The 7,381-nt window shown below is 39.0% G+C and overlaps 1 non-coding gene across 1 annotated transcript; it reads left to right on the top strand.

The window, feature by feature from the left end:
- Positions 1 to 5,558: 5,558 nt before the first annotated feature.
- LOC111722291 lies at positions 5,559 to 5,664 on the top strand. The gene has a single exon (XR_002771130.1). It is a non-coding gene; the product is annotated as a U6 spliceosomal RNA (small nuclear RNA).
- Positions 5,665 to 7,381: the final 1,717 nt, after the last annotated feature.

The raw sequence follows: 7,381 nt of genomic DNA, 5'->3' as shown, positions 1-7,381 counted from the left end.
TCCTTTGAGATTGAAATCCCAGAATCCACATTTAAAAAAGCACCCCAGATGATTCTGGTGTGCCCTCAAATTTGAGAATCTCTGTGCTAGAGAGCAACAGCCATGGAGGTGAAGGACAAAAAGCAAGCAGGAATGTGAGGACCTGAGGTCAAAGATAGATCTGAAACTGGTATATCAGTCTCACTTTGTTGTCCTCAGTAGAGTGCTATGGCATCACAGCTCACAACAACCTCAAACTCCTGGACTCAAGCAATCCTCTTGCCTCAGCTTCCCAAGTAGCTGGGTCTACAGGGGCCCACCATAACATCCAGCTATTTTTAGAGACGGGATCTTGCTCTTGCTCAGTCTGGTCTCAGAATGCCTCTAAGAATGCTAGGATTACAGGTGTGAGCCACTCTGCCCTGCCTATTTGTGTGATCCTGAATACAATGTATATGAATTATACATAGTTTTTGAAATCTGGAAAATGGAAATAAAAATGTTTACTTGAATAGCTGAAGATTAAATAAGGTATACTAAAAAAAGAACCTGGTACAATGACTACAAGTAAATAATACATAATAAGTGTCCAGTATTCTTTTTTTTTTTTTCTTTTGAGACCAAGTCTCACTCTGTCACCTGGGCTAGAGCACAGCTGCCTGATCATAGTGCACTGCAGCTTTCAACTCTTGGGCTCAGGTGATCCTCTTGCCTCAGTCTCCCAGAGTAGGTGGGACTACAGGTGAGTGTTACATGCCCAGCTCATTTCTTTTATTTTGTGTAGAGATGGAGTCTTGCTATGTTGCCTGGGCTAGTCTGGAACTGCTCGCCTCAAGCAATGCTCCTGACTCAACCTCCCAAAGTGTTGGGATTACAGGTGTGAGGCACCATGGTTGGTCCTAGTATTCTTTTAAATAGATTTAATCAAATTTCAGGGACCCAACATGGTGTCTCATGCCTATAATCCTAGCACTTTGGGAGGTCTAGACAGGAGGATTACTGGAGGTCAGGAGTTCAAGATCAGCCTGAGCAAAAGCTAGACCTCCATCTCTACTAAACAATAGAAAAAATTAGCTGAGCAAAGTGATGCCCGCCTGTAGTCCCAGCTACTTGGGAGGCTGAGGCATGAAGAATGCCTGAGCCCACGAGTTTGGGGTTGCAGTGAGCTATGATGATGAATTTTTGTTTTTAGTATGTCCAACCTGATTTTCTAGTATAGTGCCCAAACTCCTTACTTTAGCCCTATTCTGTGGGACCCTCAATTCTTCCTCACAAGTTTTAGCCTTACTTGCTTGATCTGTCTCTTCATTTTTGTTATCTTTCGTGTTTTCTTCCTACTACCCACCTTTATTTTTAAACAAGTGACCTTCCTTTGATCTGGAATCTAGGACCACTTCTCTCTAGATTCTCCCCTGAGTTTGAGGTAGCTGTGAACTATAGTGACACAACTGGTCTCATGCCTGGGCAACAGAGCAAGACCCTGTCTCAAAAAATAAGAAAAAATTCTTTTCTTAGCCTCCTAAATACTCAGTATATTCCCATAGTCTTCTACTCAGAGGAATCTCTCTGAACTAGGCAACCATTTTTTTTGTGTTATGACCCCTTCCTAAATTTTTTTTTTAGAAACAGAGTCTCACTATGTCACACTTGGTGGAATGCTATGGCATCACAGCTCACAGCAACCTCAAACTCTTGGGTTTAAGCAATTCTCTTGCCTCAGCCTCCTTAGTAGCTGGGACTATAGGCACCATCACAACACCCAGCTATTTTGTTGTTGTTGCAGTTGTCATTGTTTAGCTGGCCTGGGTCAGGTTTGAACACGCCAGCCCCGGTGTATGTGGCTGGTGTTATAATCACTGTGCTACAAGCACCAAACCTGCTTCCTAATTTTTCTTATTACACATCAATTTTCCTACTGTTGTATCCAACATTTTTTTCACATTTCTACTGCCCTCAACCTAGAGTAATATTTCTAGCTCTCCAGTGTTCATTATCTTCTTCTGGCCACATTCAAATCATTCTACAGATATGCAAAAGTACAGTGACCTAAAAATCCAATTAATGATAGATGATGTTCCAGGCTGCAGTTTTCACCACTTGACCTCGAGAGTATGATAAGAGACTTAGTTTTAAGGCTTTGGAATACACTGCACTTATAGTCATTATTCACTTCTTACTCCTGTTATTTAATTTTATTTAATTTAATTAAACCTCTCAATTTATCTATAGGGGCCCAAGAAATTTTTCAAGTTGTGGAGTGTTATTTACTTTTTAGAATTTGTCAGTGGGGGAAATGCCAAAACCTTTTTCCTCCTTCTCTCTGCTTCCAAGTAGTCCTGGATAACAGAATTCCAAAGCCTTTTCTTTTGAGTTAATGAAAGGAAAAAGGGTCCTTTCTGAGCTATTTGCTTGGAAGCTCTACACATTTGGGTATGCTCTGATCATGCTATAGATAATAACAAAATGAAAACGGTTCATTTACATTGATTTATTCACAAAGTATTTATCAAGAATCTATTATGTACAATATAAAGTTCTGGATGAGCAGATTAAGATGAGTAAACTATATGAACTGTGCTCTCATGGAGTTTCTGGCTGAATAGGGGAAATAAGCCACGCACACAAACAACAGCATAAAGGGATAAATGGCATGCAAGTGGTATCTTAAAAGAACAGAGAGATTCCTCCAGGCTGAAAATCTCATGTAATTAGTTTCCTCCAGTGACTGACCAAATGGTAGGTCAGTTCCATGGCCTCGGCCATGAGATATTAAAATGTTTCCACTCAATATGAGGAAGAAATGTGATTCAATTGTCTTAACAATGAGCGTAGTGTCATTGGATGAGGCAGCCTGTGGGCACCAAAAGGCTTTGACAACTGCAGTGCTCTGTAAAGCCTTCTTTCTTTCCCTCAGGTTGTAGAAATAAAACAGTCCTCAAAAATATTCAAGTGGAGAATTTCCAATTTTGTCCTTTAATAAACGGTTTGTTGGCATTGAATAGAATGAAAATAATAATAGGTCTCTTGCCACCAAAGCATAATGACCCTTGTGGCCTTTCTCCTCACTCTGTACCCTGTATTTTCGATGGTAAGCAGCAATTTGAGTGGCAATATTGAAAAAGATGTTAACCCTCTGTTGCCCGGCAAGTCTGAAGCATTTACACAGCCTATATTGTGCTCCCTGCACCAAGACTAATAACAAAGCGGTATTCCTGAATTTTTCCCCTTCCACCAAGCTCATGGAAACAGAAAATCTGGTATTAAAAAATATAGGACCCAACTGGGAAGGTAACAGATCCATGGATAGCTAGAAAACTTACAAACCTGAAACTTACTCTTACCTTGATACTAATGCTGGGTAAGAACTTGGAATCTAAAATCTGTAAGTAAGATTACTACCATTCTAAACCTTCTGAAAAGTAATGGAACAGTTAGGTTTCAATTTATTTTTTCACCATCAAAGAAAAAACGATGATTTTTTTTCTGTTCATAGCAGTGTAAAAACTTTTTGTTCCCTAAAGAATGCTAAATTATGAAAATGGACTCTAAATTTTTTTTTTGTTTGTTTGTTGCAGTTTTTGGTCAGGGCTGGGTTTGAACCAACCACCTCTGGTTTGTGGGGCCAGCACCCTACTCCTTTGAGCCACAGGCACCGCCCATGGACTCTAAATTTTAAATGCCACAGATGTGATGGTGTAACACCTTATTACGGTTGCCAGGTTTAGCAAATAAAATTACAGGATGCCCAATTTCATTTGAGATAAACAATAAATAATTTTTAAATATAAGTATGCCCCGTGCAATATCAAGCAACCCTAACCTTAGAGCAGCGGTTCTCAACCTGTGGGTCACGACACACAGGAACTGTATTAAAGGGTCGCAGCATTAGGAAGGTTGAGAACCACTGCCTTAAAGAGTATTGCTTGATTATATAATATTCTAGTGGGCTGGCTAATTTTTAGGAGGCAGATTTGCTTTTAGTTCCCAGGTTTTCATCTTTTGCCAGTTCTGCCTGTCTCTACAGCATATAGGATTTCTTGCAATGAATGGAATGATTTTCTGTGAAGAAAACCATTTATTTCATGAATGAATTATTTTAAAGTTCTGCACTACTCTGCCAAAAAAAAAAAAAGTGAACAAAAAGTCTCTTTCTGGCCCCCTTTTTGTACTGTCCCAATTGCTCTTCATTTGGTGATCTAGGTTGAATCATATGGATAAGTGCTTTAACTGTAAGTGCTTAAACCTGTTCTGAGTAGAAAGCCTCAGCCAGGATGGAGTCTGGTGGGCAGGAGTCAAGAAATGGAAACATAGTAGAACCTCCATAGCTGACCACCTCCTTAAGTTGAACTAATTTTCATAGGCTGGATATGCACCACATGTACATATCAGTACAGTAGGCCTAGTTCCTTATGTTGATCACCTCTGTATATTGACCAGTTTCTTACAGTCCTTTGGGTTTTCAGCTTACAGAACTTTGACTGTATTTAATATGAGAACATCGTATGTTGTATCTTTATATTAATCTAAAATAAAATGAATCAAATGAGAACATGGAGAGCATCCAAAATGGATACGTAGATGGATATCTCAAGTATACTGATTTGATCTTTACCAGTTATATCAATGTTTTAAATTATCACATATACTCTGAAACTGTATACGTATAGCAATTAAAAAATGAGTATGTCCTCATGTGGACTTTTTTTGTAATTAAAGAATGTCACTTTCCCACATATATCTCTCTGATGCTGTACCTGTTCTGATCATTTCAATGAACATTTTCACACTTCCATCAGAGGGTTCAAAAGTGCATGAAAAGGTGATGATTCTGCATTTAGTTGTTACCAATTTTAGAAGGAGAAATACCTTTTCTTTACATTTGAATGCCCTGATATCTGCTTCGCTGGTCACTTAATGACTGCTTATCTCAGAAGGAGATTAGTTTCCTTCATTCCAGGCTATCCATAAAGGTAGATTCTAAGTATGACAAATAGTACAAGTGAGCATAACATAGGCTGTTCTCTAGATTTACAGTTTTTGGAAGGGGAATCATATTATGCAAACAAAACCTTGTCAGAAATATTATAGACTTTTCCATAGTTGCTTTATTGTGTCATAAGAAAATCTTTTTATGAAACCCTGAGACAGCTTATTATTAAAGTTTTACCTCTATTATGACAGATATCCATGATGATGAAGTAAATTTAGAAATCATTTAAAAATTTATAGCTTCTCAAATATTTCTCATAAATTCTTCAACCTTTTAAATTAAAAAATATGATTTATCCCAGGCATGGTGGGATCATCAGGCCTGTAATCCTAGCACTCTGGCAGGCCAAGGCAGGTGGATTGTTTGAGTTTAGATTTCAAGATTAGCCTGAGCAAGAGTGAGACCCCAGTCTCTATTAAAAATAGAAAAACTAGCCGGGCATAGGAGTACACTATAGTCCTAGCTACTCAAGAGGCTGAGGCAAGACAATTACTCAAGCCCAAGAGTTTGAGGTTGCTGTGAGCTTTGACACTATGGCACTCTACACAGGGCAATAGAGTGAGACTCTGTCTCAAAAACAAATAAATAAGTGCTTGCTTCAGCAGCACATATACTAAAATTGGAACAATACAGAGAAGATAGCATTGCCCCTGCGCAAGGATGACACGCACATTTGTGAAGCATTCCATATTTTTCCATAAAAAATAATAAATAAATAAATATGCTTTTATTATACACTGTCTTCTTTTGGTGGTAGAATCACCAATGTTTGTATGCTTGGTAAAACACTAAATGTTTTGTGTACTGTATCTTACTTGAAACTTATACCAACCTCATGAATTACGTAGAGACATTAGTTTTTTACTGCAGATACATACTGAAGTTCAGAGAAGTTAAGTGATTTGCAGAAGGACTTGTAGCAGTAGCGCCTGAGCTGCACCTAGAAATGAATGAGAGCTCTATTTAAATCTGCCATCTCAGGAATCTTCTCAATGGGAAAACATTGGTGTCCTGTTTATTATGATTACTAAGTCTTTTGTTCAGCCCCCTCAACCTACGAAAGTTCAGAAATACATCATGTCTAGTATCTCAGGACACTAGAAGTTGAATGGAACTTGAGAAATTTGACAAAAGACATCCTTAACATCATATTAATGGTAAAAAAGTAAAATAAGTGAATGCTTTGCTTTCGAGATGAGGAACCAGAAGAGGAGGTTTGTTATCACCAATTCTTTTCAACATTGTACTAGAAGTTCTAGTCAGTGTAATAAAGCAAGAAATAAAAAGTGTCCAGATTGGTATGAAAGACGACCATCTTTATTTCACACACAACATGTTCGTCTATAGAGAAGATCTATGGAATGCAAAGAAATTAACAAACATAATAAGTGAGTTTATCCAGGTTGTGGAATATATGATGAAAATGGAAAACATCAATGTTCTTTCTATATACTGGCATCTAACAAATGGAAATTGTAATTAAAGAAAACAGTACCATTTGCAATAGCATAAAAAATGGAAAATAACCTAAAAAATAGGTAGGACTAAATCTGTTTGAGGTAAGGCTTCATGCCTCACACCTATACATCCAGCATTTGGGGATCCCAAGGCAAGAGGATCACTTGAGGCTAGGAGTTCAAGACTAGCCTGGGCAACATAACAAGACCCTGTCTGTACAAAAAAAATTAAAAATTAGCCAGGCGTGGAGGTACAGGCTTGTAATTCCAGCTTCTTTGGAGGCTGAGGTGGGAGGATCACATGAGCCCAGGAGTTCATCATTACAGTGAGCTATGATTAGGCCACTGCACTCCAGCTTAGACAATAGAGTGAGACTCTGTCTCTGGAAAAAAAAAAAAACATAAAAACTGGGCCATACCTGTGGCTCACGGAGTAGGGCTCTGGCCCCATATACCAAGGGTGGTGGGTTCAAACCTGCCCCGGCTAAACTACAACCAAAAAATAGCCGGGCATTGTGGTAGGCACCCAACTACTTGAGAGTCTGAGGCAAGAGAATCGCCTAAGCCCAAGAACTAGAGGTTGCTGTGAGCTGTGACACTACAGCACTCTACCACGGGCAATAAAGTGAGACTCTGTCTCTAAAAAGAAAAAAAAAACGTAAAAACCTCATTAAAGATGTTCAAGACTAGGCTGGGTGCAGTGGCTATGCCTATAATCCTAGCACTCTGGGAGTCCAAGGTGGGTAGATTGCTTGAACTCAGAAGTTTGAGACCAGCCTAAGGAAGAGCAAGACCCCTGTCTCTACTAAAAATAGAAAAACTAGCTAGATATGGTGGTGGACACCTATAGTCTGAGCTACTGGGGAGGCTGCAGCAAGAAGATTTCTGAAGCCCAAGAGTTTGAGGTTGCTGTGAGCTATGAGGCCTTGGTACTCTATCTAGGGTGACAGAGTGA

This window comes from Otolemur garnettii, unplaced genomic scaffold, assembly GCF_000181295.1.
Source record: "Otolemur garnettii isolate 467f Iridium unplaced genomic scaffold, OtoGar3 scaffold00230, whole genome shotgun sequence".
In the NCBI taxonomy this organism is placed as follows: domain Eukaryota; kingdom Metazoa; phylum Chordata; class Mammalia; order Primates; family Galagidae; genus Otolemur; species Otolemur garnettii.
The sequence above is the reverse complement of the archived record's forward strand: the minus strand, read 5'-3'. Positions and strand labels throughout refer to the sequence as shown.